The sequence below is a fragment of the Cyprinus carpio genome, chromosome B10 (assembly GCF_018340385.1).
Source record: "Cyprinus carpio isolate SPL01 chromosome B10, ASM1834038v1, whole genome shotgun sequence".
Classification (NCBI taxonomy): Eukaryota; Metazoa; Chordata; class Actinopteri; order Cypriniformes; family Cyprinidae; genus Cyprinus; species Cyprinus carpio.
In genome coordinates this window covers 24,777,807-24,787,881 of record NC_056606.1, presented here as the reverse complement: position 1 = coordinate 24,787,881, position 10,075 = coordinate 24,777,807, and the positions used below count along the sequence as shown (strand labels likewise).

General features: G+C 39.0%; 1 pseudogene; it reads right to left on the bottom strand.

Moving 5' to 3' along the window:
* Positions 1-3,217: 3,217 nt before the first annotated feature.
* LOC109092732 lies at positions 3,218-7,915 on the bottom strand (annotated as a pseudogene).
* Positions 7,916-10,075: the final 2,160 nt, after the last annotated feature.

Sequence of the window (10,075 nt, the reverse complement as noted above, 5' to 3'; positions counted from 1 at the left end):
AAAGGTCTCTTGCAGGTGGATTCAAAATGTTCTGGGACTCCACATTGATGTTTATAAACTGTTCATTGTATCTTGACAGAAGACCAAAAAGTGGGGTTGTTTTTTTGTGTCCTTTTTTTCATTGGCATTCACTGATCAAAACACCTGTTTCAGAAACTGTATTTTTATTAAGAGTGAACACTGTGTTCCTCTCGGTATGATCAAAACAATACCCAGTTGCAATACTCATAAACAAACAATAGCGTTCTGCAGGTGTTCAAGGGAAGGACGTCATGATAGCATCTCCCCAAAACGATATTTGTCCTATTATCTGAAAATTGTTGAGCTCATTACGTTTGGGCGTTACTCTATAGCGTTCAGGAATGTTTTAAGCAGCCAAACCCCAGAGCCATTCCACCCAGCCCTCTATCGGCACAGAGCGCACTAATCCAAATCAGTCACAACATGTAATCGCATCCTCACGATTCAGAGAAAAGTGGTCACTTCGGAAAATAATAACGACAGGCACAGGCGAACAGTGAACATGTGCAGCCGCAAAGTTGTTCTATGGCATGTTACACAACATTTCACTCAGGGTTTTGCTCAAGTGTATGTAAGATTAGCCCAACCATTTGTGACCCTAGTTTCAAGGGCCTTAACGTTAGTAAAAATATTAACATCATGAGCAAATAAGCTGGTCACTGGTTTTGCCAGGCAGACATTCAGTTGTTTGCGACACTGCCCTCAGGCTGTACAAAAAGCAGTAGCCTATCCTGACAAAAAACAAATTGGACATTATGCGCAAAGCAGGGAAGACAATTTAACTGCATCTCACAGAAATTCAGTCTATTAGACATGCATACAAAATTTCCAAGTTGTATTATACACCAACGAAACTTCAAATGCTCTGTGAGCGTGCACATGTTTTGTACATGTAGAATATTGCGTGTTATTATATCTTAAAGCAGTGTGGCTTCTTTAAAAAAAGCTACACAGATGTATTTAAATCACATTACATCAGATGTATACCAACATATCCATTCTCTGTGCATCCGACAAGAAGCAAAATGCCAACGCTACCATTCCTTACAGTTAAAAAAAAAAAAGATAATGAAAAACAAAAAATACATGCATGCTTTATGGAGTCCTGTGTGTACAATCTACATTACTACTTGCTGTGAAGGCAGGTCGTCACGGTTTCTGAGTTAAAGTGAAACATATCACAGGTCAAAAGATTTACAAAAAAATTTTCAGCAGCACAACTGTTCTCAACCATGATAATTTCAGAAATGTTTCTTGAGCAGCAAATCAGCATATTACAGGTGCTGGTCATATAATTAGAATATCATCAAAAAGTTGATTTATTTCATTAATTCCATTCAAAAAGTGAAACTTGTATATTATAATTCATTCATTACACACAGACTGATATATTTCAATATGTTTATTTCTTTTAATTTTGATGTTTATAACTGAAAACTAAGGAAAATCCCAAATTCAGTATCTCAGAAAATTAGAATATTGTGAAAAGGTTCAATATTGAAGACACCTGGTGCCACACTCTAATCAGCTAATTAACTCAAAACACCTGCAAAGCCTTTAAATGGTCTCTCAGTCTATTTCTGTAGGCTACACAATCAAGGGGAAATACTGCTGACTTGACAGTTTGTCCAAGGACGACCATTGACACCTTGCACAAGGAGGGCAAGACACAAAAGGTCATTGCAAAAGAGGGCTGGCTGTTTCACAGAGCTCTGTGTCCAGCAAACATTAATAGAGAGGTGAAGGGAAGGAAGAAAGATGTGGTAGAAAAAAAAAGTGTACTAAACAATAGGGATAACCGCACCCTGGAGAGGATTGTGAAACAAAACCCATTCAAAAATGTGGGGGAGATTCACAAAGAGTGGACGGCAGCTGGAGTCAGTGCTTCAAGAAGGCCACTACACACAGACGTATGCAGGACATGGGTTTTCAGCTGTCGCATGCCTTGTGTCAAGACACTCTTGAACAACAGACAGCGACAGAAGCGTCTCGCTTCAAAAAGGACTGGACTGCTGCTGAGTGGTCCAAAGTTATGTGCTCGTTGATGAAAGTAAATTTTGCATTTCCTTTGGATATCAGGGTCCCAGAGGTCTGGAGGAAGAGAGGAGAGGCACACATCCACGTTTCTTGAGGTCCAGTGTAAAGTTTCCACAGTCAGTGATGGGTTTGGAGTGCCATGTCATCTGCTGGTGTTGGTCCACTGTGTTTTCTGAGGTCCAAGGTCAACACAGCTGTATACCAGGAAGTTTAAGAGCACTTCATGCTTCCTGCTGCTGACAACTTTATGGAGATGCAGATTTCATTTTCCAACAGGACTTGGCACTGCCCCACAGTGCCAAAGCTTCCAGTACCTGGTTTAAGGACCATGGGTATCCCTGTTCTTAATTGGCCAGCAAACTCGCCTGACCTTAACCCCATAGAAAATCTATGGTGGTATTGTGAAGAGGCAAGATGCGATATGCCAGACCCAACAATGCAGAAGAGCTGAAGGCCACTATCAGGAGCAACCTGGGCTCTCATAACACCTGAGCAGTGCCACAGACTGATCGACTTCATGCCACGTCGCATTGCTGCAGTAATTCAGGACAAAAGGAGCCCCAACTAAGTATTGAGTGCTGTACATGCTCATACTTTTCAGTTTTTATAATTTTAGTTGGCCAAGATTTCTAAAAATCCTTTCTTTGTATTGGTCTTACGTAATATTTCTAAATTTTCTGAGATACTGAATTTGGGATTTTCCTTAGTTGTCAGTTATATTCATCAAAATTAAAGATAAAATTAAACATAATTTTAAATATATCAGTATCTGTGTGTAATGTTTTTTTTTTTGGTTGGATTTGTTTTTTTTTGTTGTTTTTGGTTTGTAAAGTTTTTTTAATTTAATATTTTATATTTTTTTAATGGAATTAATGACTAATTATTGACGCTCATGGACACTGAAGACTGGAGTAATGATGCTGAAATACAGCTGCGCATCAAACAGAAATAAATTTCAGTTTAACAGAGATTCACACAGAAAACAGCTGTTTTTTACATTGTAATAATATTCATTGTTTTTACTGTGTTTTATGATCAAATTGCAGCCTTGGTGATGGCTGAAGAGACATTCTTTCAGAAATATTATATGTTAATTATTCCCAAACTTTTGACGGTTAGCGTGCATATATTTATATAAAGGTGTGTTTTGTGAGGACTCTTACTCGGTGTTGTCTTGACTGGGCTCCACTGTTAGAAGAAGATGCTCTTTGAAACGGAGGACACACGGTGTCTTCTAGCGACGGCGGTCTTCCCAGCTGAAAGAGAAGAGAGAGGAAGCGTCATCACACAGACGCAGCGGCTTGCATCAAAACAGCAGGCCCCAGAGAGACTCACTGGGTCGAGGTCGGCCTGCCTCCAGCAGGTACGGTGGTAGTCCTGTGGGAGATGAAGTCTCGTTTCAGAGCAGTGGAGCGCAACTCTTGATCGTTGCGCCTCGAGAGCGTCTAGCCAGACGCCGCAGAAACACACTCATCCGCTTATTAACATCAGACACCGGAAGCTGGGAGCTGAGGCATCGAGACGAGGAAACACACACGCTTAGAGCCAGAGTCAGAGTCCGAGAAACCAATGCGGGAACCTTGTGCTCACCGTCAGGAGGTTACGAGGCAACCGGATTCGCATCTCACCATCTCGCCTCATGCAGTCGAACACGCAGCCGGAAATCACGGTCCAGCAGCATGAAGTCGCCCCATGACCTGAACCACAAGAGCTCACATCTGAACCCACATGTAGCTTTGAGCTGTCAGAAATAGTCAAGCAATGTACAATGTGTACAGAGTGTACATGTTTGGGTGTAATTTGGCAGGGAATCCAGTGCTTTCCCACACTACCCACGTTCAACATGTTCAAATCTTAAAAAAAAAAAAAAAAAATCATATGCTCTCATGTTTATTTAATTTGTAACACATGAGAACTATTCATGTTGGGGGTTTACTCTTTTTACCTGTTTGTTTTCCCATGGTTTGCAGGTCTTTATGAAGGTAAATTTTTAAACTTTTTTTTAAGACTGGAGACCTTAAAATGACATTTAAAAAAAAATGGTAAGTCTTGTTTTCTAAGAAATTTATCAAAATGGACGTGAATTTATGATTAAAAGCAAGAAACAAAATTTCTGCCAAATCAACTTCATTCAAAGGAAAAACAAGGATATATTTTTTCTGACTATTTGACAGAAATTTGTTCTTGTTTTAATCTAAAAACTCATTTCATTTTGTTGTTAGTTTCTCAGAGAACAAGACTTCATATCTCTCACTTTGCATTCTCCAGTAAATGTGTCCTTGATTTTAAGGATGTTTAGGTATTTGTATTGGAACGCAATCAAAAAATACTGAAGAAGAAATTAATTTATCGTGCCTGTTCATGCAACATTAAATGCCACAACTATATGAATTTAAGACTTTCTGCTTGATTTTAAGACCTTTTTATTTGAGGCTTTTATTTGTGGAAGGGTGAATTACAGCACTTTTAAGACCACAGAAACCGTTCTCAGAAATGTGACTTGTGCTGAATTATAGTGAAGCTAATGACGTTCATAGCAGAACACAAGGGTTAACCACAGCTGTCTAGAGTCTGGTGAAACACGCATGACCGAGTGCAGACGTACATGTTCTGGTAGGTGCTGAGTGTGAGGTGAGTGGATCGCTCCAATCGCCGGCGGCCCCCATGTGTCCCGCCCTTATGGATGGTTCCTCTGGGGAAATACCGCAGGTCTCCAGGCTAGAGGGGCTAACAACAGCAGGGTTCAAGCACAAGAGTTTTTAGTTATGCATCTGACCTCAAACTCCTGGTCTCTTTTTCATCCTCAAACCTGCAGGATGAAGTCGTGTGTCGGGGGAGGCCCGATGCGGTCCTCGGGACTCTCCAGGCTCGTAATCGCGGGCCAGAGGGACGGTGGGCTGGTAAAGCATCCAGTGTTTCCGTCCCTCCAGCTGACGGATCAACACCTAAAACAGGACACCTCAAAAACAACATGAAGGTCAGTCGTGAGGACACTGGAGGGTTCAGATGGTGTCATGTGACCCAGATTATTAATGTTCACGCAAAACAAAATATATCGAAACAGGTCACAATAGTGCTCTGTGGCCTTAGATGCTGAATATCACAGTTTTTATTTATATATGTGTTGGAATTAAGGGTCTGGAGACACAATGTTTTTTTTTAAATTTGTGGAATAAAAAATATAGTTTTTTCTTTGAAGTAAAAATATTTTACACCCTTTGTGGTCAGAGGGCCACCAGAATGGGCATGGTGTTAAGAGTGTTGTCCATTTCTTTATTGTACTACTGATAGGAATTATTGGGTTCTATAATATTTTCATAAGCTACTGTTGGTAACCCTAGTGTTGTTATGACAGAACTAGTGTTAGTTGGACTAGTGTTAGTAAACTAGTGTTTTGTATGACAGAACTAGTGTTAGTAAACGAGTGTTTGTAGGCCAGAAAACTCGTGTTAGTACACTAGTGTTAGTGAACTAAGTGTTTGTATGACAGAACTAGTGTTAGTGGACTAGTGGTTAGTAAACTAGGTTGTGTTTGTATGACAGAAATAGTGTTAGTACACTAGTGGTAGTGGACTAGTGTTAGTGGACTAGTGTTTGTGATGGACGAGAACCTGTGTTAGTAAACTAGTGTTAGGAAACTAGTGTTTGTAATTACCAGAACTAGTGTTAGTGCGATAGTGGTCGTGGACTAGTGTTAAGTATGACCAGAACTAGTGTTATTAAAACTAGTGTTAGTGCACTAGTGTTTGTATGACAGAACTAGTGTTAGTGGACTAGTTGGGTTAGTGGACGAGTGTTTTTGTATGACAGAACTAGTGTTAGTAAACTAGGTTAGTAAAATTCAGTTTTTTGTATGACAGAACTAGTGTTAGTAAAACTAGTGTTTAGTGAACTAGGTGTTGTATGACCAGAAAACTAGTGGTTAGTAAAACTAGTGTTAGTGAACTATTGTTGGTGGACTAGTGGGTTAGTGCAACGATTTGCTAGTGGAAGAGTGTTAGTAAACGAGTGGTTAGTAAACTCGTGTTTCGTATGACCAGAAACTAGTGTTAGTGAACTGGTGTTAGTGAACTGTTGTTTGTCTGACAGAACTAGTGCTAGTACACTCGTGTTAGTGAACTAAGTGTTTGCATGACAGAAACTATGTTAGTAAACTAGGTGTTAGTAAACTATTGTTAGTATGACAGAAACTAGTGTTAGTGAACTGGTGTTTTGTAGACAGAACTCGTGTTAGTAAAACTAGTGTTAGTAAACTCGTGTTTAGTATGACAGAAAAATAGTGTGAGTGAACGGGGGTTTGTATGAACCGAACCTAGTGTGAGTAAACTAGTGTTAGTGAACTAGTGTTTGTCGACAGACTAGTGTTTAGTAAACTAGTGTTAGTGAACTCGGTGTTTGTATGACAGAACTAGTGTTAGGTAAACACTAGTGTTAGTGAACTAGTGTTAGTGGACTATGTTTTAGTGAACTATTGTTAGTGACTAGTGGTTTTTTTAAAAAAATTTTTTTTTTTTTTTAAAATTTTTTTTTTTTTTTTTTTTTTTTTTTTAAATTTTAAAATTTTTTTTTTTTTTTTTTTTTTTTTTTTAAATTTTTTTTTTTTTTTTTATTTTTTTGTTTTTTTTTTTTTTTTTTTTTTTTTTTTTTTTTAGTAACTAGTGTTAGTAAACTAGTGTTAGTGACACTATTGTTAGTGGACTAGTGTTATTGAACTATTGTTAGTGACTAGTGTTAGTAAACTAGTGTTAGTAAACTAGTGTTAGTACAGCCACATGACAGAACTAGTGTTAGTAAACTAGTGTTAGTAACTAGTGGTTAGTAATGACAGAAACTAGTGTTAGTGAACGGTGTTTTTTGTATGACAGGAAACTAGTGTTAGTAAAACGAGTGTTAGTGAACTAGTGTGTGTATGACCAGATGAGTGTTAGTTAAACCCTAGTGTTCTAGTGATACTAGGGTTTGTAGACAGAACTAGTGGTTGTAAACTAGGGATGGTTAGTGAACGAGTGTTTATTGAACTAGTGGTTAGTGGACTAGTTGTTAGTGGACTAGTGGTATTGACTAGTGTTAGTAAAATAGTGTTTAGTTATGACAGAACTAGTAGTTAGTGACCTGGTGTTTGTATGGACAGGGTTAGTGTTAGTGACCTGCGTGTGTTAGTTTAGCGTGGATCACAGACCGCCACAATCGTCGTAGTGCGGCGGGAGGCCCTGCGAGGCCCCTGATGACTGGCCTGGGGAGTGATGTGTAGATTGTTGGCATCCGGACCTAAACGAGCCGAAGAAACTCTCCAGCCGCGTCCTGAATGCGCCACAGCTCATCCTGCAAACAGATGAAGAACAGGTCAGCTTCCTCACAAACACCGCGGGCCAGAATTCCTCTCCGCCAGGTCTTAACTTAAACCTTCTGAGGCTGGTGCAGCCTGTATGGGTGGCTCTCCTCTCCTCCAAGTCCTTATTCTTCAAGCTTGCTGAACTTCACTTTCCCTGCTTTATTCAGCACTTTCTTCTTGCCGTTCACGGCGGCGGCAGACGTTGAGGTCCGTGGCGTATCGCAGGCCGCGAGCGCAGAGCTGCTTCACGTCTCCGACAGCTGGAACAGAGAGCCGTAATAAGAGGCCAATCCGGATCGGGACCCGTGTAGGACAGCGGGCTTCTGCTCCCAGTACTGCTGGAAGAACTCGTCCAGAGCCCGACCCGAAAACTGATCAGACTCTGGAAGAAAATCACGCGGCGAGTCGAAGCACAGCGGAGCGGTAGCCGTCTCACGACCTTACATCTGCTTGACAGTGCACATCATCATCATCCTCCTCCTGCTTGTCCTCACGGCGCTTCACTCTTCTGCCTTTATTTGGCATCTCTATGGAGTAAAAATTGCTCTAATATTCAAGTTATTCTTGATCTCAAACATTAGCCATATGAAAATACCCTAAACCTGGATCACACTGGGAAAAGTGCTGTGCTTACGCAATAATCTTTTTTTTTTTATCTTGATATACAATACAAACACACTGAGGAAGATATTTATTTAAAAAAAAAAGCCTTGCATGAAACATTTAATACCATGACTTTTTTACAAATTTAAAACCTTTTTAAGGACTGTAACGTGTAGAAGGAATATATTAAGCACAATAGTTGACTGAGACAAAAAAACTATTTGAAATTCTGGGAATCTGACAGTGCAAAAACAAACTCTACAAATTGAGAAAATCATCTTTACAGTTGTTCTAAATGAAATTCATAGTCGAAGCATATTCCTAAGGCAAAAATTACAGTTTTTTGATAGTATTTACGGTAGTACAATTAACTAAATATCTTCATGGAACATGATCTTTTACTTACGATCCCTAATGATTTTTGTCATAAAAAGAGAAAATGTATAATTTGTTGACACATTGTTTACAAAGTATTGTTGTCTATTGCTACAAATATACCTGTTCTACTGAGGGATGCTTCTGTGCTTCGGCAGGGAAACAGATTTGTGGTATTGCACACATTTACTTCCACGTTTGATTTTTTGGCCACCTCGGCTGTTATTATTCTTGGAATACTCTGTATTCTTTGAGTTTCTGATTTTGAGCTCCAGAATGATGAAATAAATCAACACTAAATGAGCTTTCCATTATGGGGGGCGAATGCAAACACTGTGAAAGTAGGAGTGTTATAAGAGGAGGGAAGAAATGAATGTTATAAGCCAAAAAACTTCAAAGTACAATTTGGTATTTTAAAACGCCATCGTCACTGTAACAAACTAAACTACAAAATGCAAGTTATGATTTGACTTGTTGCATCACTACAATCTCGAGGCACATTTGCAATACAAAATGGAACACAACGTAAAAACGATTATTTCCAGTTTGATAAAGCATTTCCTTACCGATACAAAATAATGTTAAGTTTAGATTTTTTCTTTTATTTCGTTTTTAAAACAGACATGTTTAATATTCCCACTCTGCTAGAGAGAATTTCTCAACAAATAAAAGCAAAGGCAATCTATGTTAGCTTACATACATTAAAAAAACTAAAGATTCCAGGAATGGTGTTTTTTTTTATTATAAAAGTATATACGAGCAAATAACGGACTCGTGTTAACATCGCGATTCTGCTAAAAACATGCAGTGGACTTACCGACGAGAGGTCACAAACCCACGTGGGGGGGGGCGCGGACTCCGTGTCACATTTATAAGCGCTCCGGGTGATTAAAACCTTAAAAAGCGTTCCGGGGACCATTGACGCAAACCTCATACATTTTTCCAAGAGATTTTCAGACGAGCTTTGGAAAGTTACTATAGTTGGTTCTCGATTGCTAACACACAATTCACCATTTTCTCAAAGTATAAACACAATCTCAGAACTACACAACCAGCTTGTACAAACCTCAATCTGTCATGTCAGGCACAATAAAAAAAAACATTCTCTTAATCATACTATAACCTCAGATGACACAACCCACACACAAAAACTACAAATACACAGACTGGACACCGAGCACACTAGTGAGATCAGCTCAAGAAGAACACTGTGACAAAAACAACTTATTGGGAAATTGAGTTATTTTACAGCTCAGAGCTTACAGTAAACCGCAGATAACAAGCGTTGAGGAAAAATTCATTTTCATCACATTAATGTGAAGAGAGACCTGAAATCCAACAGGAAAGTTCAACACCCATGAACATCTGAATATGAAATGCAGGCAACAATATACCGTCAATTAGCGCACAGTAAATCGAAATGTGTTTAGAGTTTGTTTAGAGAACTGAATGATTCAGTTACCTTGTGTGAGCCATCGAGAAGAACAGAAACTATAAGCGGTTACTTTTGTTCATACTCGTCCCCTGCAGACACATTTTAGATACGAAATTATATTTATGCAGTAAATATCACTCATTTTTTACGCTGTTAATCACTTTTTAAGAATAGACCTGAAAATTACATTTCTAACTTAAACTGGTGTAAATCAAAAAAATTTTTTTCAGAGCCTAGACTTAAGTTTGGTCTCTCTGTTCAAAGAAAAAAAA